Genomic DNA, 26,670 nt, shown 5'->3' on the forward strand with positions numbered 1-26,670 from the left:
GTCCCTAAAGACTACTCAATACAGTCCTCAACAACTGCCAAATTTACTTCTAGTGAGTAGTTTCCCTGACAGTGACTTATAAAGTATTTAGACCTATTAGAACATGTACATTATCATCTCTCCATTTTACCAAGCATTGATGTCACGCCTACTGGACGAGATCAGTATTAATAGAGCGACTTTTGCATTCCCCACTCAGCCTAGAAAGTTTCTAATCCACTGGCACATTTCACAAGTCATTATAAGCAGCTCCATAAATGATACCAATCTTCTTTCACCTTTGGGTGTATATGGTTTCTTAACTTTCCATATTTCAAGCCTTGGCTGATGGTTTTCTGCCAATTACTTTTTCTTCTTTTCCCAAAAGGTCTTCATTAATTTCTAATTGTAGACTTTCTTATCTGCATTTTTCTTGTTTAAATAAAATTAGAAAAATAAATGGTCAGGAATTTTGCCATTTTGTATTCATCATATTGCCATGACCTGTCTTGTTTAACGTTTAGAATGTATTTCCTCCTCCATTAACACTTAATCATATTCATTAAAATTAACTCTTTCAGTCCTTGCATCTTTCCTCCACTTGTTTTAAATACATACTCAGTTTTTAATCCCCTTATACTTTTTATCCAATTCAGATCATTTTTAAGCTAAAGATAATTTGAGTTCTTCATCTAACACATCTAACATTTTCCTTCATTAATTTCAAGAGTAATTACAACTATTTTCTTCAACAACAGTACCTGTCTCTTTCCAATATGTAAGAGATTAAGTTTTTACTCTTGATGCATGACTTATATTACATAATCCAAAATTTCCATTCTAAAAATGCCTGGTGCAACAAATCAACTATGATGAACACATATTAAGAAAAGTTTTTAAAAGATATACACAACAAAAGAGATGACAAAACAATTATCTTCAAAACTAGTACAAACAAAATAGTATATGACTCACAGAACTGTTATGAAGATTAATTTATTCATTAACCTTTTCTCTCTCTCTCTCTCTTTTAAAGTAAATATAGGTCTATACATATTCTGCAAAACAGATTGTTCCTGATGTACTCAATCATTCAATCATTACCTATATCTTGACCTTATTTCTTTGGATTCTTACAAGTTGTCTAGGCACTGTTGAAAATGTCTAAAACACCACAGTGAGATCATAATCTCACAATCCCTACGTCAGTTCTCCAAGTCAGAACTTCAATTACACTAACTTTCCATGCATCAGGTTCTACTGGCGGTTTTAATTATATCTTTTATGACTAGATGAGCTTCTGAGATTGCAGACTCCCCCCCCTTTTTTTTTCCCAAGTACTTGAAAAGTGCATAGGTCCTAGGCATTATATTTAGATAATTGTGTCCAATAACCAAAATGGCCCATTAGCTCTGTGTTGGGAAAATTAGACTCTTAATAAATGTACTGCTGGTGTGTTAATTTTAATAGAAACAATCTCCAACACTCATAGTAAAGAATAATGTTTAATTATACATTAAATATAGAGTGCTAATAGACAAATATCTAGTAGAAAGGTGTTTCCATTCTTTTTGTATTCATGTTATAGGTTATTTGTATAATTTTACTTTTGATCTTGTTTTTCCATTTTATGTTCTGAGGTTTTGCAATGCATCTCATTCAACATAGATTTGGAATCTACTGCAAAAATCAATTTGTACACATTGATTCTGGCTCCTGGTCTTTGAAGCAGTCTTTCTGACTTGAAGGAAGAAAGGAGAGAGAGAGAGAGAGAGAGAAAGAAAAAGGAAGAAGGAAGGAAGGAGGGGGAAGGGAAGTGGAGGGAAGGAGAAGGGGGAAGGGAGGAGAGGGAAGAAGAGAGGAAAAGATAACAAGCTGACTACCATTTACTAAGCATGTACAGAGGGTAATACATCCCAGCAATTTTGTTAATCACTTTGCCCATATCATTGAGTTTAATCTACACTAGGAACTTGTGAGACTTAAAGCAGTTATGTAAATTGCCCAGAGTGACACAACTATTAAGCGTCAAATCTAGAATTCAAATCCATGTCTATTGACTTCAAATCAGGTATGCATTCATTTCACTCTTCAATCTTTCCTGCAAAGAGAGAGTAACTAACCTTTCTATTTGATTTTGCTTTTTTCTTGCAAGAGGAATTATGATCATCTCTCTTGACCAACTAAGAAAAGACCATCATGAAGGGAGAGGTAGCAGATGAAGCTGGAGATGTAGGCAGGAGCCCATTCATGGCAGACATCACGGCAGGCTAAGGAGTTTGGACTTCATCCTGTAGACAACAGAGAGTCATGGAAAGATTCTAAGCAAGAGTGACATCATGAAATTCGAGTTATAGAACCATCTTTCTGGCAGGAAGCCCTATACAGGGTTGATTATGAAGGTACAATCTGGAAACAAGGCTTCTGCTCTATTCTAAGTAAGAAGGTGCTAACCCCTCACGTCAGTTCCACTGATGATGGAAGAAGAGGGTCAAGTTGTTGGCGGTATAAGGAATGGATTCAGTAGAACTTAGTGGTTGGATGGAGTCACCGATGTAATGGACATGAACTTGGGCAAACTCTGGGAGACAGGGACAGACAGGAAAGCCTGGCGCACTGCAGTCCATGGGATCAAAAAGAACTGTACATGACTTGGTAACTGAACAACAACAACAGTGATTCATTAGATTTAGGGAGTGAGGGAAAATGAGGAGTCATGAAGGACTTGCAGATTCCTGACCTGGTGTCCAGGCGGAGAAGACAATGCCAGCAGTGGAAATAGAGCAGAGAAGTACCCTTGCCATAGAGAAGTCTTTTCTGCCCTCTCACCTCTGCTCATTTCCTTTTGCAATTAATTCCCCAGACATATCTCCTCTACCTGAAATCCTACCAACTGTTCAAGGGGCAGTTCAAATGCCACCTTCCCCAAAAAGACTTGCCTTGACTATATGAGAGAGATGCAATCTCTGAACTCCTAGTAAACTTATTGGTACAATTAATTGGGTGAGCACCACATTCTGCCATGTCTGAGATTCATCTGTGAATCTTCTCATAGATTACAACATCTCTTGGGATTGAAACTACATCTATTCTTTGCTTATTTGTATCTTCAATTAATATATTTAATGCATAAATTAAGTCCCAGTGATTTTAAATAGGAGAAGTAAAACCTAGTCTTAGACATTTTTCAAAGAATGTAGCAACTATCACAATATTGGAAGCACTCTGAAAGTAGGCAACATGTTGTACACCTTTTACAAACTGTTGTCTCAAAGCTACAACTCAACTTAGTGCTCATCTCAATGCAAAGAGAGGGGCTTTCCTGGTGGCTCAGTGGTAGAGAAACCGCCTGCCAATACAGGAGACCACGGTTCAGTCCCTAGGTTGGGAAGAGACCCTGGAGAAGGAAATGGCAACCCACTCCGGTATTCTTGCCTGAGAAATCCCATGGATAGAGGAACCTAGTGAGCTACAATCCATGGGGTTGCAAAGAGTCGGATATGACCTAATGACTAAACAGCAATGCTAAGCACCAAGTATGAGCCCATTCATACGTGTATAAACACTTTGATGTGGATGGCGTCTCTTTATCTTTTTCCCTTCTCCAATCCCTCTATGGTATTTATCTTTTAAGGATGGCATCTTAGCAACAAACACGATCTCAGCAGATTTTGTTTATTTAAATGTAGTCATAACCTCCTTCACTCAGATGCACAGCTATCATCCTGCCAACCTCCTATAGTCTTTACATTTGTACAAGGACATTGGACTGCTTTCATTTTTTCCCATCTTTCATCATATGCTACAGAAAATTTTATCTTCTGCCCATTTTTTTTTTTGAAAAGCTGCTAGCCTGCCAGTTTTGGCAGAGCAAGCTAGGAAATAAGAGTCTGGCAACAAAAAGGCACCAAGCAGCAGACAAACCTTAAGGTCTGCAAAGTAGTGATGCTCTTCAACCTGTTGTACTGGGTGTGAAATTAGATCCTATCAATGTCACACTCACCCCCAGAGCAAATGTCCCCTTGTGACAACTACATGCTGTGCTTCGAGCCAAACAATGGCATAAAATTTCCAACAATTATGTGTTGGGCACAGACTGTCTCCAAAAGTATCAGCATGTTATTGACTGGCCTTTAGCTACTCCCAAAGTGTCTCCAGTAACAAGTGGCCACCACTAGCTTTAAAAGCAGATGCTATAGATAATTGGGAGTAAAACAAGCATTCAACTCGGGTGAGAGCAGAAGCCTTCTGGGTGCAGCATAAGACAATGTGAAATGAGAATGCTGCTTGTGAAAATCTGCAGGAAGCACTCAGATTATAATAGTAGGGGATATAAGACTATGTCTTTCTTTTTTTCTTCTTTCCTCCCTCCTTCCCACTCTTTCTTCCTTTCCTTCTTCCCTTTCTTCCTTCTTTTCTCCCTCCTCTGACTCACTCATTTATTCCACCATTTTTTTTTTACCGAATACTTATTATTTCCATGTCAGAAACTATGTTTGGAATTGAAGAGTCAGTGGTGACCAAGTCAGAAAATGATGAAGGAGAAGGGAAAGTGGATTACTATACAGATCACAAAGCCAACAGAATCAAGAAAAGCCTCAAAAACCAGTGCCATCCTCACCTAGGTTCTGCACATTAGCAAATGGCACCTCCTTAGGCGAATTCGTCTGACCTACATCCCTCCCTATATGTACAAAAGAATAACCAGAGACTGGGTAACTCCATTTCAGAAAAATTAGCAGAAGACCTACAAGCAATAAGAGCCCCTCTGCCTGTGGCTCTTACCTAAAATCCTGATTAGGGGTTGGGGAGGACTGGTCTTTAGAATATTTAGGAAGCTGTGATTCCTGCTAAGAGTTTTAATAGGAGCAGACTTCTCTTACAACAAGCATTTTAAAATGAGATGAACCGAACTTACAGTGAGCTTCCGTTACATGGAGGGAAAATGGGAAATAAATGACATTCTGCTGGGAAAGAAGATGATGTGGATATTCAGCGTACGTGTGTGTGTGTGTGTGTGTGTACACAGATATCAGCTACAGAGTCTTGAACATCATCCTAAGTTCACATTTATTGGGAAAACACTTCCATCGCATGTCAACAGTCATCAAAAGGAAAAAAGTTTTGGAAATATTCTTTCAAACCAAGTGTAGTAGATATCTTTATTATAAGACTTTCTATTGCCAGTGTCATTACGAACTTCTGACAGGGAGGCATAAAGACGTAGTGCATTCTACTCTCAATAGACTATACTTTGAAAATTGATTAAAAAAAACCAACCTCTACATTTTAAAAACTGAGATTCAGGGAGGTTAATTAACTTATCCAAGCCACTGGTCGACTCTTTTGATTTTGATCTGTGGCTCTTTCCACTACCTCGCAGTAGTCACCAAATAGCCAAGTGGTCCTCTCATTTTGATGTTACCACCTTCCTCTATCTTCATCTCTATGCTTTATTAAAAAGAAAATCTAATGTTCTCATATTTGTTTACTTTGGGATGACCCCAGCTATATCAGAAAAGAGAAGGCAGCTGACTTATTCTCAGAAATAGGAGGTTACATTCTAGGACTCAAGTCTCAAATGCAACTTCCCCTGAAGAAAAATGTTAATATAAAACCTACTACATTAGGCCAACTCAGAGAAGGCCCTTGGTGTTCTTGCTTTGGAAAAATTCTCAGTATAAGGTGTGTGTGCATGTAACATGCATATATGTGTGTAGTATTGGCTTTTTTATTGGCATATTTTGATTCCACCCCCTAATGCCTGATAACATTTCCAAGAACTATAGATTGATTCCATTTATTCATTCATTCCATTATTCATTCATTTACTAATAGAACCAACCAGCATTCACTGAGCTCTTCTGACTCTCAGTGCATAGGGCTTGATTCCCAGTCCGCAGGCCCACCATATTCCTACCTGACAGTGTGTTTATGTGGTGGGAACTCAGAAATTTCTTCCTAGAATTCCAGATTCTGTTTCCACCCACACTTACTCCAAGCTCAGGTATGTCTGTTTTAATGCTGAAATCCACTCAATATGTCACCATTTAGCAAAACGGGAAGCTATCAATGAAGTGACCTCACTGACTTCCCAGAAGCAAATGAAGAGTGTCTCCCCTTATAGTGGTAGAGGGAAATACTACAAAGTGCAGAAATGAAGGACAGTCAGTGCCTCAGAACATGTCACTGAACAATGAAAGAAGAATCAAGTGCAGAAAATCTAATCAAAGACTCTGTACTGGTAAAGACTTTGGAAACTGGTTCTTCAAACTGGTTCTCTTGTGAAATCTAGGCTGGCAAAAATTAGGCTGACCTGAAGAACACATCTCCAACCCTCTGCTGACCACCTCACGTCATGATGTTGTTTGTTCCCCCATCCCATCACTCCATCACACCACCTGTTTCCTTTACTTCATACTACTGGGTTGACCAATAAGTATGAAATGGCCAATAATTATCACTCTCAGAAGTTATCTTTTTTCTTTTTCTATTTTTTTCTTTATCATCTCTTTACTCTCTGGAATTTACGTTGAGTGAAGAGCATTTTTTCACTTGTTTCTTGTCTTATCCCCAGCTTTTAGAACTTTATGGGCACATATCAACCAATCAATAATACTTGTTGAATGGATGAAAGCATGAATGAATGTGTGCAATGACTAAAAACTCCTTCCATGTCCTACCTCATCCTAACCTGTATAATAATCTATTTTTTCTTGTATTTCCCATTTTAATTGCTGAGCTCTTTAGTTGAAACTAAATAGTCCAAAAAATTACTTTGAATTCCTCTGGAGCCTTACTATAAATTCTAATGAAAACATATTTATCACATGCAATTAGATTTAATTCAGGAAAGCAGGGCCAAACAATTGTCTAGGCTGAAACCCTGCCACCAGCCTATTCCAAGCATCCTCCAAAAAAGAAGTATTCAGTATGAGTATACACCAAAAGTCCAGTGCATGTAGGGGAACTCTACTTTTATCAGAAATCTTCCCCCCAGCCTAAATTCTTTCAGGCACTGGGCCAGGGGTCCCTTGTGAATTTGGCTAGCTGACCCCATAATCAGAGAGGCAGTCTGCTGCCTACATTGCTTCACAGAAGATGACTTGTTTCTGAAATTCATCTCTGCATGCTTTAGTTGCTGTTTAAATGGATAGCAATCAGTTATCTCTGAAAAGAAAGCGTGCATGTTATAAGCATATGCACCAGCAAGGAAGAAAGGCTTCCAGAAGCAATCTGGGCCTTCTTGAGAAGCAGGCAACCCCTCCAAAACTATCACCAAGGACAGAGTCTTTGATCACCAGGCACCTGTTTATTTCCTTTCTCTGCAGTCTACATCAAGTCAGCCACAAAACCCATTATGAATGCAGTTTTGAGTTTGTCTGGATGAAGTGGAGAGTAATTAGTTCCTTTTACATTTGGTAATTTTGTTAACACAACTCAGTAGGTGTCTTGTTAATTTGTTCATTACTAGGTGGATGAAAATGTGCATCTCTTCTGTGAATACCAATTATTCCTAAATGAGGTAATTTCACCAAGACAGTGAAATTTCCTCATTCTTCCCTGGTTTAAGAATATCACTGCCAAGAATGAACAGTTCCAAACAAAGAAAGCTGTGGGAGGCAGAAAATGGTGCTCTGGGTAGAAAAAAGAGGGGAGACCCTATTATTTTGCAATCTGAAAAGGAAGCCCATTTCCAGTGTGGAAAGGAATTTGGAGGGGAGGAGGCAGGACATGCTGGTGGCAGTGGCCCTGTCTGAGGCTCCAGTGGCCCTATATCTCTGTGTGCTGTTTGCAGAAACTAAAGGACATGTCATTGCAGGGATGTAATAAGTGGTCGTCTCATCATTTCTGGGCAACTCGGTCATACTCCAGGATTTTTACCACCAGCAAAACCAAGACAAATCAGTTTCATGATCTTCAAAGGAGTTTTCAAATCCCATTCTATCTCCTGCTTGGGAACACTTCTTTCTGAATCAGAGCAGTTACATAAGTCTCAGTCTCTAACTGATTGAATTTGGGAGGAATAAAGGGAACCAAATAGTGTGCATGGCAATGTTATCTATAAGACTGAGGAGTGGAGTAACTACATCTCTGGGGTGATCAAAGTGGAGAAGGAAAGGGTTCGAGTTCACTGACGACAGAGACTGTTCCTGCCTGCACTTTTGCCCCTGTACATAGCATGTTCCTGGAACAAAGCAAATGAGTCTACAGACTCCCATTTCCTCCTAAACTCCTGTGGCCTCCCCCTTGTTTACACAACATACTCTCTGTGATGAAAGCCCAGAGAAAATTGATGTCCTTTACTCGATGGAGTTGATCCACAACACACAATGGAAGGGGCTTACCAAGGAGTCTCAGTGACTCTATCTTTCCCCCTTTCCAATCACAGAGGATGGGCGAACCTATCCAGGAGTTTTCAGGACAGCTTTGGGGTGACCCACTAGAGAAATGGGGAAGACGAGATGGCCTGTGGAGTCCCTGAGCTGCTCATGCCTCACCTTTGGTCCCTTCTGCCTTAGCAACCTCTAAGCAACCTTCTCTACTCCAAATACAGCATTCTCTCTGCCCCCTTCTCCTCAAGTTAATCTTCAGGAGACTCCTATGTTCTTGGGAGAGTTAGGATGAATTCTCTCAGCATTCTTTACTCTGTCTTAAGCAGGTGTGAGTATTGTCTTATAGGGCTTTACTTCCTTCCCATTAGAATCACCTTTTGGGTCATCTTCACTTAAATGAAGAAATAACAGGGGACACAGACTATACATCCTATCCACTATTAATCCTCAAGTGATTAACATAGTATCTTCTTGTTGTTGTTCTTTCACATATGGGGAGGTTTGTTGGCTTAAACATGGAACAGGGACGCAGAAGGGGAAAACGAGTCTCCAGATTGAACTGTAGCCCACCAGGCTGGATTTCCCAGGCAAGAATACTGGAGTGGGTTACCAAGTCCTCCTCCGGAGGCTCTTCCCGACCCAGGGATCAAACCCTCATCTCCTGCATTGGCAGACAAGTTCTTTACCACCAAGACACCAGGGAAGCCCAACACAGTGCCTGCTACTTCACAATTGCACAATGAAAACTGGTATTCATTTATTTATCATAAATGAATAACACTATAATAGGCAATAATAAATAGCTAATAACTCTCATGTGATCAGAGCACTGTCTTATTTTGCATATTTTAACATATTCAACCCTGAAAATAAACGTAAGAAATAGGAATTATTATCGCATCCACTTTAAGCATGAGGAGACTGAGGCACGGAGAAGTAACATCGCCAAGACTATGCTGCGTCAGTGGCAGTGCAACAAGTGTTTGTTCCCTCTTTATCACTAACTGTTGGAGAATAGGAATTGTCCTGCTACCTCACACAATGTCTAGTGAAGATCCCTGCATTCAGGCAGCGCAGTGTAGCTGCTAAGAACACAGGACTTCGAGTGAGACCATCTGCATTCAAATCCTGGTTCCATCACTTGTGGACTGTGCCATGTTACTTAATACCTCTGCGCATCAATTGCCTCTTCTTAAAGCAGAGAAAACCACAGTACTGTCTCTCAGCTTGTAGAAGACCTCACTTAGCCCAGGCTCTGTTCTACGACAGGCGTTCAATCAATGCCAGCTCTCATATCTCAACGGCCAATCTGGTGCACAGCACATAAGAGCTGGGTGAAAGAAAGACTAAGTAAATGAATGAAGGAGAATGGAATGCCTGTATCCCATTGTTTCCTTCCAAGGCCCTAAGCCATGAACGGAGTTCTGCTCACCATCTCTGGTGCTCACACAGCCTGGTTGTCAGCTCATGGATCCTGCTTGTCTGTTCACACCTCAAAAGCAGTAGAAGGAATGCTGAGCAGGAGGTGTCTTATTCCACAGGGCACTGCTAAAAGCAGGACTGATACAATCTGCATTTTTTTTGTTCTTTCACCTATGGGGAGGCTTGTTGGCTTAAACATGGAACAGGGACGCAGAAGGGGAAAATGAGCCTCCAGATTGAACTCTTTACAATGTCATACACCACAGATGTAGGAAATCTGCTGAGCCCAATGAAATGGGGACACCTGAGCTAAAGACAGGGCTCTGGGAGACATCAACTCAGTACGTTTTCCATGCTGGCTGGGAGCCAGGTCCATGAGAAGTTCTGCTGTCATTTCCTTTCACAGCCACTGGCAAATGAGTGTGAAATCTGGTGAGCTGAAGAGACAGGCATGGTGGTAGAGATTTAACAGCGGAGTTAAGTAGATGAGACAGAAATATGCTTCAGGACTCAAGAGACCTGGAATACGGAAGACAGAGAACAGAGGCCAGTACACCCAGAAACTGGAATACTTAGGAACTGTACTCTTTTCAACGAGGGAAGTAAGTGAGCAAAGCTGCAGGAGGATCCAGCTGAGATGGAAGCCATGTGGGGGCTGCTGGGTCCATTTCTCTTGGGTCCTTTCTGACCTTACCATCCTGGAAGCTTGCAGCTGGCCCTGAATATAAACACCACTTCTTCAGAGGAGCACATGTAGAATGTAACAGATTAATACTAACACATTCATTTAATTTCCACTTATTGACACGTCGTTTTTCATTCTGACATTTTTATCCCCAAAAGGGTTGTTTCATCAGACATGGAAGAAGACCGTCAACAGAACAGGATGTCTTTATGCCACTTCTTGGCTGACACCACAGCTCTGCCAAGACCACGAGGAGGCTTTTATCCAGATGGGCTCAGAAACCAGGTGGACTTGCCACAGAAGTTGGTATTCCTGTCCTGCATGGTATCTGGTCCTAAAGCGGAGCCGGGGGCGTTGGTGGGGTGGGGGGGTGGATCTGTGGTAGGCAAGTAGTCTCTTTGGCAAAACCACCATGTAACACAGACCTAAGGGAAATCATCTGTGCTTACCAGGATCAGGGAACCTGAATTTCCTCACTGTAGTTGGAAAGACCTCCAAAGAAGGAAGTGCAGACTTGGAAATAAGACTGACAAAGCCTCCTAAAAGTCTGCAGAGACTTCAAGAGGTAAAACCTCTAGGGGTGCATTCCATCCAATTTGTTTGCCATGACTATTAATGTATAAACCATATAATAGGCCCCATCGGGAAATTGGGTGTTGATTCCCCTGGGTTTTGCAGAGGATCCATTGATGCACAGAGAAGATGAATGAGTTTGCCTCAGGCCCTGCCGTGAGTCACTGAGAACCTGAGAATTACAACTCTGAGCTCCTGACTTGCAGCTCTGAGCTCACACCTTCAGGATCAATCTTCTTAGATCCACCACACAATGGCTTCAAAAGCTTTGAAGGCAATTAGAGGAGGAACACTGTCTCCTACTCGGACACACCTACCCCGTTCTCCTTTTGGACCTTGGCACAGTTGCTGCCAGCGAGCAGGGAACAGGAGACATAATTTAGTGCTTGAAGTCTTCCATGTCCAAGCAGACTTCTTAATGGCAGAAACCACGCCTTATAAGGAGAAAAGTTTGGAGATGGGAACTCTCCTTGGCATGGCTCATGAGGAGGAGAGTATGGGTGTCAGGGAGCGAAGAACCAGGCAGCTCATCTGTTTGTTCTTGAACTTGAAATTGACATGAACTGAGTTTAACTACTATTATGCCGTAGCATTGTTCTCAAAGTGATCACCCACAGTTCTTCAGAGAATGTCTTTTTTCCTTCTTGTAAATATATACCATATATATATACCATATAAAGGAAGCACTTGAGATAAAAGAAAAAGAGTGCTCTGATTCCTCAGCCTCTTATGATGCCCTCAGCCAGGTGTGTAATGCCAAAGGCATTCAAGGAGGTTTAACTGTGAATAAGGCCAGTTACGTTCTATGGAAGACGGCAGGAATGATCACAAAGAATATTTCTAGCTCTTGCCTTTCTCATAGGTTAAAATAAGTGAATATGGAAAGCTCAGCTATATAGAAAAGTGAGAGGACTATGCTAATGAAGATTCTATAAACACTACCATGTAATCTGTTCTTGGCCAGTGGTGGGGATGGGGGTGGGCGGGGCGGAAGCTGCTCCAGAAGTTTAAAGGCTAAATCTGGCAAACTAAATTATGGATGCCCTTCTCAAGGAAGAACACTTTTGATCTACCACCCCCTCTAATTTAACTTGTCAGCTCTACTTCTAAGTCAATAACATTTGTGGGGCACCTACTCTTCTGGCAAGGATTGTGCTAGCTAAGTGTTAGAGGGCAGCGTCCATGGCTATTTCCAACCTTCACCAGGTCTGTCTGAAGACCATAGGTGGAAAACCATTCTTGAACAGAAATCCTTGAAGCTGTCATCAGCGGCAATGGGCATGCGCCGTTCTTAGAAATGGTTCTAAACTGGTCTGAAGACAGTAGGCTCCCCATTGCAATATGAATTTGAAGAACTTGCCCCTCCATTTTCAGATAGCCCTCTAATCTCTGAGCATGACTGTTTAAGCACCAGCTGAGTTTCAGGGAAGGATGGAAACATCCTATATATCACAAGTAAGGTTGTTTTCTTCTTTATATAAGAAGCTCTGACTTCACATCCTCACTCTGATGGGAATTTACTCTGAGACCCCTAGAAAGCAATGCATCCATGTGATCATTTTATGAAACTGCCTAAAATCTTGCCTCTGGAATTTCTAAGTAGAGCAACCAAATTTGAAAGTTTTATTTCGAAAGGTTTCTAAAGCACTTACATAAGCAGAGATGGGGAGGGTGGACTTGGTATTCACGAGGAATAATGTGGGAGAAGAAATAGATGACTCAACTTAGGATACACCCCAGGACCACATCACCCTCTGAGCTTTCCACATCAGATGGATGCCTTTCTGCGCCGAGGTCTCAGCACCCTCCAACCAGGCCTCCGTAATAATAGCCGGGCAAAACTTTATCAAAGGAAGCAGCAAAAAGGCCTGACAGATGATGCTGCCAGCATTTCGGCAGCCAGGTTAGCTTTGTTCTGATGCCATTCTGTCAGGTTTAACAAGCAGATATTAAGAAAAGTTTATAGAGAATCGAGATGAAAGGTTGTCGGGAGACATGAGAGCTGCCAGTGGGCACCTCACAGCACAGCTGGGTGTAGACTCTGCTGCAACTGGCTGAGAGAAAAAGAGGTTTGATATGGAAGCAGCTGCTTCCAACCCCTGCTAGAAGCGAGGCTTAATCATCTGGCACCCGAGAGTCTGGAGCTCCACCTGGAGAGAAACATAGCCACTGAGAGCATCCTGGGTGTGAGCCTCATCATTAGATTAGAAACAAATGATGTATTTGCAGGAACTGGATCCTTGACTGGTCCTGACCTGATATGACATTTCTCATCTGGAATGTTTTCTCCTAAGCACGCAAGGACAACGGAAGCAAGAAATAAGGAATGGGGTTCAAGAGGAAATTAGCCATTTTACCTAAGGGCTTGGGGGGTATAGACATGAAAAAGGAGAGGAAATGGAAACCACAAAAGGCTGGTGGTGCCCTGGGAAAAGGCAGGTTTAGAGCAAGGTGTTTCTGCCCTAGCAGGTGGGGCAAGCTGCTTGAGCTCTCTTTTATCAATTTCCAGTCATACTAAAGTCTTTCCCAGTCTGCGTTCCTTTCAACAGGACGCTTTTTGAAAGCTGGATGAGTCAAGATGCCTCCGAAGGGCTGTCATCAATACCAGGAAGGTCAAGTTTCAAGCCCTGTGCAATCATGCTGTAACTCACCCATTTGTTCCCTCACTCTGCTAAGTCTTGTTTCTGCCTATCAGAATCAGTCACAACACAGTTATTATATTGGTTGGGAAAATAAACACAATTTTTCAAAATCATAACTCCCCTTCCAAATGTCTAGCTGTCTCCTGTCGCTCAGCCATGCATCTTTTCCAATGAACACTACTCATGCCGTCTTTCTGAACAAATAGAATTATAAACGGCAGCCACTCTACCTAAAATCATTAAAAGACCCGACACCTATCTACCAGAGGTGATGCAACGATGCTTGCACTGAGCGAGCTCCTTCTACCTTGAATTATAAATGTATTTTTCTCTTACAGAAGTGAAATTCACTTAACACCAAATTAACCATTTTAGAGTGGAGTTCTTCAGCACTTAGCACATTCACAATGTTGTACAACCATTACTTCTGTCCAGTTCCAGAATGTTTTTAAGCATCCCCCAAAGAAGCCCTGTATGCATTAAACTGTTCTGCTCCATTTCCATTCCCCTAGTTCCTGACATGACAGTACTTTAGTATTTTTTCATATATATATATTTTTTTAAGATTTTTAATGCTTTAGTTTTGCTTTTGTTTCTTGGGGTTTTTTTGGTCGAGTGACATGTGGGATCCTACTCTCCTGACCAGGGATTGAATCTGTATCCCCTGCACTGGAAGGGCAGTCTTAACTACTGGACCACCAGGGAAGTGCCTGATATGTTCTTTGTCATGATGGGGTAAGCACTGCTGTTCCCATTTGAAGACCACTCAGATGGTAAAGAATCTGTAATGCAGAAGACGCAGGTTCGATCCCCGGGTCAGGAAGTTGCCCTGGAGGAGAACTGACAACCCACTCCCGTATCCTTTGCCTAGAGAATGCTATGGACAGAGGAGCCTGGTGGGCCACAGTCCAAGGGGTCGCAGAGAGTCAGACACGACTGAGCAACTGTCACTTTCACCATCACAGGCTGGGTTACGGGCTTTCTCGAGGTTCAATCACAATGAAGACCTCAGGTCTCGAAACAAATGCTCCCAAAGATGAGGCCTCTGGCATTTCAGAAACACATGACATTGCTCTAAGCTACCCATCAGAAGCCGAGCTTTTCACAGTCCTTTAAGAAGAGTATCATCATTCCTTTGTGAAGCTAGTGGGTTTTCCTTTGATGCCAAATGACAAATTTAAAGTTCATTTCGTTGAGACTCCTTTGAGATCTCCATTCTACAGATAAGTAACCTAGGTGACTCAGGGTTAAATGCTCTTCTGGCCAACAGATGCGAATCTACCGACAGATTTAAATCTACCGACAGATGTGAATCTACCGACTGATTTAAAATCACAAACCCTGAGTTTCCAGCCCACGCCTCCTACGCTGCTCTGGGATTGTATACACATGCACACTGACTTCCATTATAATCTCCCTATTTTTAGTTACACATAACTTTTAAAGAAGTTTCTCTTGGAAAGTGTAAGGGTTTTCAGCAGTTATTTTTGTGATTCCTCAGAAGGAAGACCTAGCTTTTTCCACCTCAGAAATGCCAATATTTTTTTTCTTTTTACATCTGACTCAAACAGCTGAATTGTAACATGCCCTAATTCCTTCTCATGTGGCTCCTCTTCATTCAAGGAGAGCAGTTTTACTGAATCCAAAAGAAAAAAAAAAAAACAACTCAATTTAAAAATAATTTTTTCACATGCACAGTGGAAAAAAAAATTGTCTAATAAGGTTCACTTACATTGTTACCTGAGGCCATCGGGAGTTGTGCAAAGCACATTGCATAATTCCTCCAGGCTGTTAGTAGGTGTATTTTTTTCCCCATAAGTAGAGAGAAGAGTGTTTTCAAAGAGATCAGGAAGCCAGAAGAAAAAAAAATCCCATAAAATTTTCATACTGATGCAATGGAGAGTTTTTTCTCCGCCCTCTGTATTTGGATTTCTATTTTTAAAACTTTTTTTTTTTTAAATCACTGCCGCAAATACCATAAAATATAACAGTACTGATAAGGCCTAAGGTACACTGAAAAATCCTAGATATGTGGATTCTGTGAAGATGTTTACGTCTGAATTCCCCCCCTACTTTCTGTTTCAACTTAGAGGTTACCAGTATTACTCTTGAAAAGGGATGTCACAGAATATTCTATCCAGTGACAGAGAGCCATGATGCTGTGATTAACTGGGCGTTCATTCATTCAACAATTATTTTTAGCACTTACTCTATTATTCCTTTTATTTCTCAAAAATACCCTGTGGAGAAGCTAAACTTAGTCTTTTCCAAACCAGAAAAAAAACCATCAATACTTCGGCAATCACAAAAAGGGAATGTTCCATAAGTTTATTGATTAATAATTCAAGACTGTGCTGAGGATCCAATAAATTACGGAGCTGGATGACTGATTTATTTATGCAAAGAGCAGTGCATGTGAAGCCCAGTATTCTAAGTTCTATCCCTATGTGTACATATAGGTTTTGTATTCCTCTTTCACAGGCATTTCATGCACCCATAGCCCAATCCTGAACTCTCACACCCATGTCTCAGTGGCCACAGTGGAATCGGGGTTCAGAGAGAAGACAGGCACCGATCCAGCTATTCAGAACCCATCATGCGCTTGTACCCAGCAGCAGACCCACTGCACATTCTTATACCAAAAACCAAACTGTGGTTAGCATTAGAGTGATGAGGAAGAACAGAAAAATGGAAGGCAGGGAGGCCTACTGAGCATTAAGTACTAGCTCAGATATTAACAACTATCTCTTCATAAGGTACAATTCAAAATTTGCAATACCTATGTCAATTCATGCAGTTCACATGATCCTAGGGCGCTTACAGCTAAGCATGGGTACCCTCATTTTTTCTGGGGAAAGACTTAAATGATCTCCCTCCACTGTAAGAGCTGGTACAAGGCAGAGCATGAATTTGAATCCAGATCTTCTGAGTGTCACTGTTTAAGTTCTTGGCCTACATGCCAATCCCTCACACTTAAAGTACTGGGTTGGCCAAAAGTTTGAGTTTTTCCATAACATCTTATGGAAGCACCCAAGTGAACCTTCTGGCCAGCCCAATATAACACTGAGGCACTCATTCCATTTAGTCCTTAAATGTTTATGGAACGACCATGACTATTCCCATCACTGTGCTAGGCAATGTGATTCTGTGAAAAGCAAATGAGACCCAGTCTCTCAATTCAAGGCTAATGTGTCAAATACAGAAAACTCCAGAGAGGGACACTGCAATCACCACAGAAGCAACCAAACATGCAGTGGTGGTTCTGTGAAGGGAAAGGGACAACCAGGAGGAAACATCTTGGGAGAAACTGAATTTCACCTGGGTCTCTAAAGAGCGAGTAAAGAGAAAAAGATGCCTCAGAGACACAGGGATGTGAAAATAAATGGCAGATTCAGAGTCAGTGAAAGTTGCTTGGTGCTGGTGAACTATCTGCCCCTGTGAATGTCTTGCTCACTGCCAGGCAATCTCTAGCAACTTCTTGCTATGGTTTAGTCAATCAGTTGTGTCTGACTCTTTTGTGACTCCACGGACTGTAATCCGTCAGGCTCCCCTATCCATGAGATTTCACAGGCAAGAACACTAGAGTAGGTTGCCATTTCCTTCTCCAGAGGCTCTTCCCAACCCAGGGATCGAACCTGCATCTCCTGCATTGTCAGGCAGGTTCTTTACCACTGAGCCACCAGGGAAGACCCAACTTCTTTCAGTAGTGTCTTATTTCTCCTGAAGCAGAGCAAGTTGGTACTGTTTCTAAATCAGTCTTCTGAAGTTTCTGTATTTTAAATGTTAGTGTATTTCTCATAGAACTGACTGCTCATAATTGGAAATTTGGTATTTTCTTGGTGTATTTGTGCTATGCGTGTGTGAAGTAGGAAATCCAAAATCATTCATGTTATAACTGATAGTAAACATATTAAATGTGCCAAATACATACCGAGACTTGGCAGGGTAAAGACAGAGACAAGATTATGTTTTCTTCATGTGAGGCGGGGTAGGGACAATACTGCCTGTCTCTTCTCTCAACAGTTTTGGCAGCTGACAGACCACCTTAAAGAATTTATATCGCGGGATGAGAGTAAATGCATAACTGAACCACCACGTCACATGGCTGCTCCCGTACTGCGGTGGGACACACCCACTGTGGATGCCAAGCATCCACCTGGAGATGAAGAGGAGGGCTGATCTGGGGACCTGGATAGGAAGCATGACTTGGAACTGAGGTGTGATTTTCCAAACTTGGCAGTCAGCATGAGGAGAGAAGCAGACACGGACACACGGAACCAAGAGGGCATTCAGAGTCTGGAGTGTGAGTGGTGACCAGTCCTAAGAGGAGACAGAATCTGCTAGAAATGGCAGCTGCCACATTTGGTCTTTAGTGTCATTCATGCAGTCATTCTCCCTCTCATCCTTTCTTTCTTCTTTCTTTCCTTCTTTGCTTTTCTGGATAAGCTCTTTGTTCACAAAGATAGACCTACAAGGTCACCGTGCACTGAGTCTTTTTTCCAAACAAAGATGTAATTGTGAATATACGGTCTAGTTTTTAACTCAAGGAAATTTCTGAAAACTTCATCTCTTTTACCTTCACCTCAAAAGAGTGAAGGTTTTGCCCAGGATGTACTTTCAGGATGCATTTTGATAAGATTCCATTCAAATAAACAAAATTCTTTCCAATTAACCTGAAAATCAACGTCTCGTTGCCATCAGCATGAGCCCAGGACAAGCAGTCTGTAACAGCAAACAGGCTGTTCTTCCCGCTTAAGCATGGATTGGAGAAGTGCAAAACATAGGGTTTTTTCCTCCAACTTTCCAGATTGCAGCCTAACCAGCCTGGCTGCTGCTCTTCTGTCACACCCACTATGAAGTGGCACACACGTAAATACACATGGGCAGAGTCCTGGGAAAATAATAACACAAAAGCCATTTAGCAAGAAGGCAGCCCTTGTCCATGACCTGAGTGCCTCAGCTACCCACGTCCAGAGACAGAGCAAGGAAGAGTGAAGGAGGATCCTCTAACCACCCACCACATTCCCTGTGGTGATAAACCCCGGATGGGGAATATTGACACATGGGAGAGTCCCTGAGCTGACGTGAAACGTGGCTAGAAATAGCTGAAATTATTATTTTGATAAATAGTATTTCTACATGTTAAAATTGGAAAGGAATGAGCTATTTTCAGCTCTCTTTGGAAGTGTACCCCAATTATGGTCACCATGTTTAATCTGATGGTAAGGGGTGGAGGGGTACCCAAATCTTTGAAAAGCTTTTTTTAAAACAGGAAACATATGATTTTCTTGACTCATCTCTATTTTTAAAACCCAAAGTACATATTACCCATTTGCTGCAAAGATGAATCACTGTGGACATTTCATTTTCAATGAAATTTCATGTATCTCAGGTCTGGGATTGATTCACCAGCAGAGATAGAAGGATGGTCACAAACAAAATAAATACCCAAACATGAAATGAGAACCAAAATTTACTTGTAAAACTCAGAAGTAAGTTTTCAAGGGTCTTTGGAAAAGAAAGAGAAAACAAAAAAGAGTAAAGAATAAAGGAAAAGGGAAGTTATTTCCTTTTCAGTTTAGACATTGACAAGTACACTGAGAATCTATTAAATATTCAATGTGGCTTTGTTACCAGAGACAGCTGAGTTCACGTCTTGGCCCAGTGGCTAGCTGTGTGACCTTGAGCAGTTTACTTCCTCTCACTGAGTTACATTTCCCTCACCAGTGAAATGGGGCCTGGTTATACTATAGATAGTTTTTATGAAGGTTGTGTGAGACCAGATTAGAATATAAGCTCCATGAGAACAAGACCTCTAGTCCACTGCCAAGTTCTCAGCACCAAATCCATGCTGGACATGTAGTCACAGAGACAGTTAATGCTCAGCAGACCTTTATACAATGTGTTGCCAGATCCTGTTCTAAATGTTTTGAACATTTCAATCCGTGTAATCCTCAGAGCCTCCTGGGATGGGTGAGATTACTACCCCACTTCACAGACCAAAAAAACTGAGACACTCAGAGATGAAGTGTAACCCAAGGTCACATTAAGCAGATGAGCTGGAATTTGAATGTTGCCTCTCAAGGACCATATGGTTAAGTAGGCACTCAATAAATATTTCTAGAAAGAACTGATGGAATGGCATGTGCAACACACTTGGAAAAATCACTGGCTGGCACTCAACAGGTATTGAGATGGTTGACCTTCCTTTTCTCTTTGTCTTCACATTTGAAAGAACAAAGCGATAGAATAATGCCCAACACTGTCACAGAGATCTGCCGTCTTGTTGAGGAAACATGAATGAGGACAACTAGAAAATTATAAGTATATGGCAGAACATTTTAAGATAAAATTTTTTGGCATAGGTTGGTGGTCCCAACTAGAGAGCATTTTGCTCCCCCAGAACATTTGTCAGTGTCTGGAGGCATTTCTGATTGTCACAACTGGAGGTCTTCAGGAGCTTTAGGAGTGGGAATAGAGGATGGGGAGGGCGTGGGGGCAAGGGGTATGCTACTGGCACCTAGTGGATAGAAGCCAGAGGTGCAGCTCAACAGCCTTGAAGGCACAGAACAGCCCTCACCAAAAAAAAAAAAAAAAAGTATCCAGCCCAAATATCTACTGTACTGAGCTTGAGAAACCTGGATTGAGCTACAAACCCTAATTAGGCTACAGTCACTCTAAGGTGAGACAGAAAAACATCTGGAAGCCAGAAGGGTTAGAGCAGATTCTGTTGATGCAGAAAGATTTTGTGAGGTGGTATGGTTTAAAAGGTCTGGAAGGGTGTGCCCAGGGAGGGAACAATGCCTCCATCAACCTTCAGCCATGTTTCTATCAACACATAACACACTTCCATGCAGAAAAAGACCAGGATCAGCTAGTTAATCCTAGCATTAGTCAGAAAGGTCTGGCCTGTGTTCATACTGAGGAAAACAGTGGTCAAGACCAGAAATTACTAGCATTCCACGTGAATGGGTGACACCTCTATAAACCCAATTAATAAAATATTTCCTATACACTTTTTATTCATCAATTTGAAAAGAGGCTTATCTGGGCACAATGTAGATACTGATAGGTGTTTATTCTCCACCCAAAGTCCATAAATTGCTTAGCAAGGGCTCCAACTGGATCCAGGCTTGAGATTCAGACATGTCAGATCATGTGTAATCAACAGGTAGGACTAATCACAACACTTGCATTCCCTAGAAATCTTTCTGCATGTATGCTTGAGGATTCTCCTTGAAGAAGACTCTTAAAGGAGCCAGACCTGACCATTTTGAGCCAGGAAAAAAAAAAAAAACTTCAGCCACTAAAGAAAAATTGTGCATGTTAATGTCCACAATACCTTGCCATCAAATCCAACAAATATGAACTCCATGAGACCATATGATAATTCGAGGCAAGGAATATAATACAGAGTACAACCCTGAGAATCAAGTGCCTGGATTGGTAATCCAGCTCTGCCTCTTATTAGCCATGTAACTTTGAACAAGTTGCTTAACCTTTCTGAGACTTCATCTATGAAATTTGATTAATAACATAATAATACTATATAGATTGTCACAAAGATAAAATGAATTAATTAATGTAAAGGACTAATTTATAGTATTGGCAGAGGATAAGTACTTAGTAAAGTCCAGTTAATTATTGTTGTGTAGAAGAGTAAAGTATAATAAAGATTAAGTTATCTGATATACTAAAATATCTGTGAAATATTTCAGCTTAAGCTGTACTGTTTGAGGTTTCCTCTAACAGACAGTGACACAAAAGATGGTATACAGTTCTTTCTTATCCTACCACTGGTTACTTCTTATCTTTGGTCCACTTGGAGGTCTCAGTATCTGTAAAGGACCCCTCTGTAAGCTGGTGTACTATAACCACAGGAGATCTTCCCACAGTTCTCAAGGGCTTCCTTCTGGGTAATGAAACTCCTCGATAAGTGGTTGAATGCCAGAGGCAGTGCTATTAATGCCCTATTAATATGATCTTATGATATTCACAGATTATTCACAGAAATGCAGATCATAAATATGATGCATAGAGCAATCTTTTTTCAAAAACTAATCTGCAGATACTCAACGGTTTGCTCAGTCACACTAAAACAAGTGATGGAACCGAAGTTCAAACGCCCCTGCTATGAAACTGGAAAGAAAACACTTTTCACTATCCAGTGGACCACAATCCAGTCCAGCTGACCACAGACCAGGCTTCCATGAAGTGCCTTATTTCTTTGAGACCTGTATTCTCTCAATTAGGAGAATAAAAATGTGCTAATTATTATTGCATTCCTAAGTACTAGCTGAGACCATAACCAAAGTAATCAAATGTACTGAGCAGGATATACTGGTTACACTTGCCTGGAACCCAACCCAACTGGCTCAAGTAGAATGAGGAACATATAGACTGGCAAACATAACATTCCCAAACACTGAGCTTCTTCAGCAGGCACAGCTGGATACAGGTCCTCCAATTATACAATTATTCTGCCTCTCCCTCCTTGTTCACATCTGCAGTCCTCTATCGGAGAAGGCACTGGCGATCCACTCCAGTACTCTTGCCTGGAAACTCCCATGGAGGAGCCTGGTGGGCTGCAGTCCGACTGAGCAACTTCACTTTCACTTTTCACTTGCATGCATTGGAGAAGGAAATGGCAACCCACTCCAGTGTTCTTGCCTGGGTCACACAGAGTGGGACACAACTGACATGACTTAGCAGTAGCAGCAGTCCTCTATATCAGCAGGACTCACAGTCAAACATTTGCCAAATGGTGCAAAGATGGCCACCCACACCAGGCTTATTAATCTAAGAGAGAAGAAAGTATGGTCCTCACAGTGGTACCATAAAAAGTTCTAAGACTGACACTCATAGGTCAAGATTGGGTCACCCCCTTACCGTAAACAATCACTATGGTGAACACAATGCAGTGCTCTGATTGGCCCAGCCAAATCACATGCCCCTTCCTACACTGAGAGTGGTAGTTAGGAGGCCAGAGGCAGGAGACATGGGACAAAAAATGGTAGGCTGTTTTCTACATTTGTGCTGTTAACAGAGGAATTCATGCTCTGCAATCAACCGGATATCATTTACACCAATGGGTGAAACCAAGCAGAGCATGGTTTAGTCCAAGGTATGTCACAAAGGATGAGGAATAAAAACCCAGGGCCCTTTTTCTTAATTCCATACCATGACTATAAATCAGTCATAATAATGAGTAGGTCACTTTTCTTTACCTAATGTCTATAAATTCTTCTGCCCTCAGCTATCAGCTCCTCTGAAACATTTTCTCTAACCCCACTTTCCCCACAGACTCTGTAAGGGGCTCTCATAGCGAACTTGTACTTCCTTATTCCCAACATTGTAACATGAAGGACTCCCTATTTATTTAGTTCATGCTATTCTCTGAAGCAAGGACTATGTGGATCTTACCACATAGCTCCAGTGCTAGATATAATTTCAATTATATTTCAATCACAGTCTTATCTTTAAAAAAAAAAAAGGAAATCATAGGAAATGAAAAAACACATTAATAAAAGGCACTATTCACTATAGTTTGAGTACTGCTCATTTCATTGGGGATATAAATTTAAAAGCATAAAAATCTGATGAAAATGTAACTTTGTAAACATTTTTCTTTTTCTAATTTACCTATAAATTTACTCATCACCATCTGTTACTAGTTTGTAGTAAATGACATACTCTGGTCAGAAAACTTCTCAAGTACTTAATTAAGGCCTTCAGGTGAAGGTATTCACAAGCTTTGCTGCGCCCTTTATTACAGCTCCTCATGCACTGCACCGTGACATTCTGCTGCTGCTTTTGCTTGTCTGCTTATATTACTGGAAACAAAGTAGTGACATTGTGGGGAGTGAAACGTTAACTTTTAAGCACAACTAAACTTGATCCCCAAACACATTAGCTTGGAAAAAGTGTTCATTCATTCATTCATTCACTTGTCCACTCAATGTTTAGTAAGCACTAGACATAAAGGACGGGCGAGCCTCGTGGGCTGCCGTCTATGGGGTCACACAGAGTTGGACACGACTGAAGCGACTTAGCAGCAGCAGCAGCAGACATAAAGGACTCAAGGACGGGCGAGCCTCGTGGGCTGCCGTCTATGGGGTCACACAGAGTTGGACACGACTGAAGCGACTTAGCAGCAGCAGCAGCAGACATAAAGGACTCTATAATCTCTATGGACAGATAGAAAGAATGGGGAAATCACTTTGGAAAGCAAAAGACTCAAGGAGAGACATCATAGTTGAAGTCTGTCATATAAAGGAAGAATTATACTTATTCTGGTTTCAGATGGCAAGCTGAAAAGTTACAGGAAGATTGAGAATATATGATCCTGACCTATGTCTGCAATTTTGTCATCGCAAGGTTGAAAGCCTGCTTGTGAATGAAGTCAGCATAGAGAAAAAGAGAGCAAAGAAATGAAAACCTCCTTCTAATGAAGTCATTTGAGCTCCAGAATCCAATCACATCGAAATCAGATCCACTCATGGATTTTTCACTAATATGAGATTTTTATTTAAATCCTTTGGCTTAAATAATGCATTTGGGTTGGTTGGTCTGAGTTTGGTACTTCTAAATAAAAGAATACTTAATGGTACAGGAAACATCTCAGTTCCTAGAACAATTCCTGGGTCACCAGAAGCATTTAATCAATACGAATGGCTTAAGTTATTAAACTATTCCAACACAGCACAAATGTGTGAATGATCAAACAGTCCAGTCAGAGAATGAACACAGCATAATATAGTCTCAGGAAGGTCCCTCCATCACAAGAAATAGTCAACTAAATGCTAGAAAAATCATAAGTCTCAATACTTAAAAAGGGTCTTAAACATTAATAGGAGGTCTATATTCAATGAATTCTGATGTTCCTTCCAATCCTGGTATTCTATGATTTTATGTTTTCAGTTCTTATCTGGGTTAAAGTTGGATAGATTTTGGATTTCACACTTTCTAGGGCAAATAGCTTGCCCCATTGGAAACAGTGTCATATTCAGATTTATACCTAATCCATCACACCACCACCTTGATTTAACAGAACTAAAAGCTTTGGATTGCCATCCACTAAATTCTTGGTAAGGGATACAAGTTATTGACACTCAACAGAGAGTTCTGCCCACTTATTTGCTTTTCTTTGAATACTTTGATATATGTCATGGGTATGTCTAAAATATTCTTGCCTGTTATTTGTGCTTTGGGGTATTTATGTGCAATAAATAGCCTTAAGTATGAAAAAATAGCTAGTGTGTGAACAAGCACTACTGAGACAGATGGGCCTACAGCAAACACATTTGGCCTGTTGCAACACAGAATTTCATCTTTAAGAAACTGCTATATAACTCATAAGATGCATTCAGCTGCAATACGGTCTAGATGAAACAGAAGGACTTGGCGGTGGTGGATGATGGAATGATGGTCCATCTATTCAACACCCGGCATTGCTCTCAGAGATGTATCTTCCATTTAAGGAAGCTGATCACAGTTCTATCACGATGCTTATCACTTACCTTGTCTTAGTTATCTTCTGTGTACACGTCCACGCCTTTGCTCCTAGGTGTGTGCAATATTATCGTCCTGTATGCAAAGTGGGTTTGACATGCCCCTTCAGCTGTACAAGAAAAGGAAAGTAAATATACTAATGTGTTCCCTGGATGAAATCTTAAAGCTGATGTTATATACAGCTAAGTCTCCTTCTGGTGTTTTTCAGATTATTATTATGGATTTGGATGTAAGAGCACACTTTGATACTGATGTGAAGGGATGAAAGATAGAACTCCTTTACAAGATTCACAGTGATCCATGTGGTCTCTGTGGACCTTGTCATTAATTATGTAATAGAAAAAAATAAATTATTTAATAGTATTTTTTGCCTTACATGCAACTTGTGTGCAATCCCTCGCTATATAGTTTCCAGTAGACAACTGTGTTTTATCATGGAAAACTGCAGTGTTAAGAGTGAATGTGTTTAATTAGACTAAACATTTGATTTTCTGTATCAGTTCCAAACAAACTTGAACCCATCCCTTAGGAGAAAATGAACTCCTTATAGGAATCTCTTCTAGTATAGAGGTGTGGTGCCAGGTCTTTCAACAAATACAGATCTATCAAAACAGTCAATAAATACATATCTACTGTGTGGATGTTCAACAACTGAGTACACACAGAAGGAACGTTTAACAGGGAAAATGCACATGGGTAAATTTGAAGGAAGATGTGAAAATTAGGTAAATCTGTTTCCTCTATATGGAGTTACTTATTAACAGTCCCTCTTCTCAGAATACTGCTGCTAAGTCGCTTCAGTCATGTCCAGCTCTGTGCTACCCCATAGACGGCAGCCCACCAGGCTCCCCCATCCCTGGGATTCTCCAGGCAAGAACACTGGAGTGGGTTGCAATTTCCTTCTCCAATGCATGAAAGTGAAAAGTGAAAGTGAAGTCGCTCAGTCATGTCCGACTCTTCGCAACCCCATGGACTGCAGCCTACCAGGCTCCTCCGTCCATGGGATTTTCCAGGCAAGAGTACTGGAGTGGGTTGCCATTGCCTTCTCCGAAGAACAAAGAAATATTTTTGTAAAATTCTAGGAAGAAAATCATCAGTCAAGCACTTTGCTCTGGCTTCTTTCTATGTGCCAGGCATGGGCAATATGAAGATGACAGAGACACTGTTCTTGACTAAAACAAGTTCACATATAGAGAAGATAAAACACTCTAAATTATGCTGAGCTGATTTGACAATGCTGGGCACTGTTAGCTGAAGGTAATATACAGGGATCAGAACTTAGATGGCTCTGGATTTTTCAGTAGCAACATAGGAGGGAAGGCTTGGAAATTCCCATGATAATGGTGAATGGCAATGTCAGCCTTAGTGGCTGTGTTCAATGAAGAAGGGATCCAGTCCAAACTATATAGCAAGGCTGAGGGCCCTTGCCCAGGGCTTCTCAGAGTGAGGATCAGGGCTTTCAACATTAGCATCACCTGGGAACTAGTTACAAGTGAAAATGTTCTATCCCTACCTCAGAATA

At 41.2% G+C, this 26,670-nt stretch overlaps 1 long non-coding RNA gene across 1 annotated transcript; it reads right to left on the reverse strand.

Annotated features, from left to right (window-relative positions):
* Positions 1-25,260, reverse strand: LOC123329385. Its single transcript, XR_006544767.2, has 3 exons — positions 25,157-25,260; positions 2,103-2,270; positions 1-411 (listed from the first exon to the last, which is right to left on the reverse strand). It is a non-coding gene; the product is annotated as an uncharacterized LOC123329385 (long non-coding RNA).
* Positions 25,261-26,670: the final 1,410 nt, after the last annotated feature.

The sequence above is a fragment of the Bubalus bubalis genome, chromosome 15 (assembly GCF_019923935.1).
Source record: "Bubalus bubalis isolate 160015118507 breed Murrah chromosome 15, NDDB_SH_1, whole genome shotgun sequence".
In the NCBI taxonomy this organism is placed as follows: domain Eukaryota; kingdom Metazoa; phylum Chordata; class Mammalia; order Artiodactyla; family Bovidae; genus Bubalus; species Bubalus bubalis.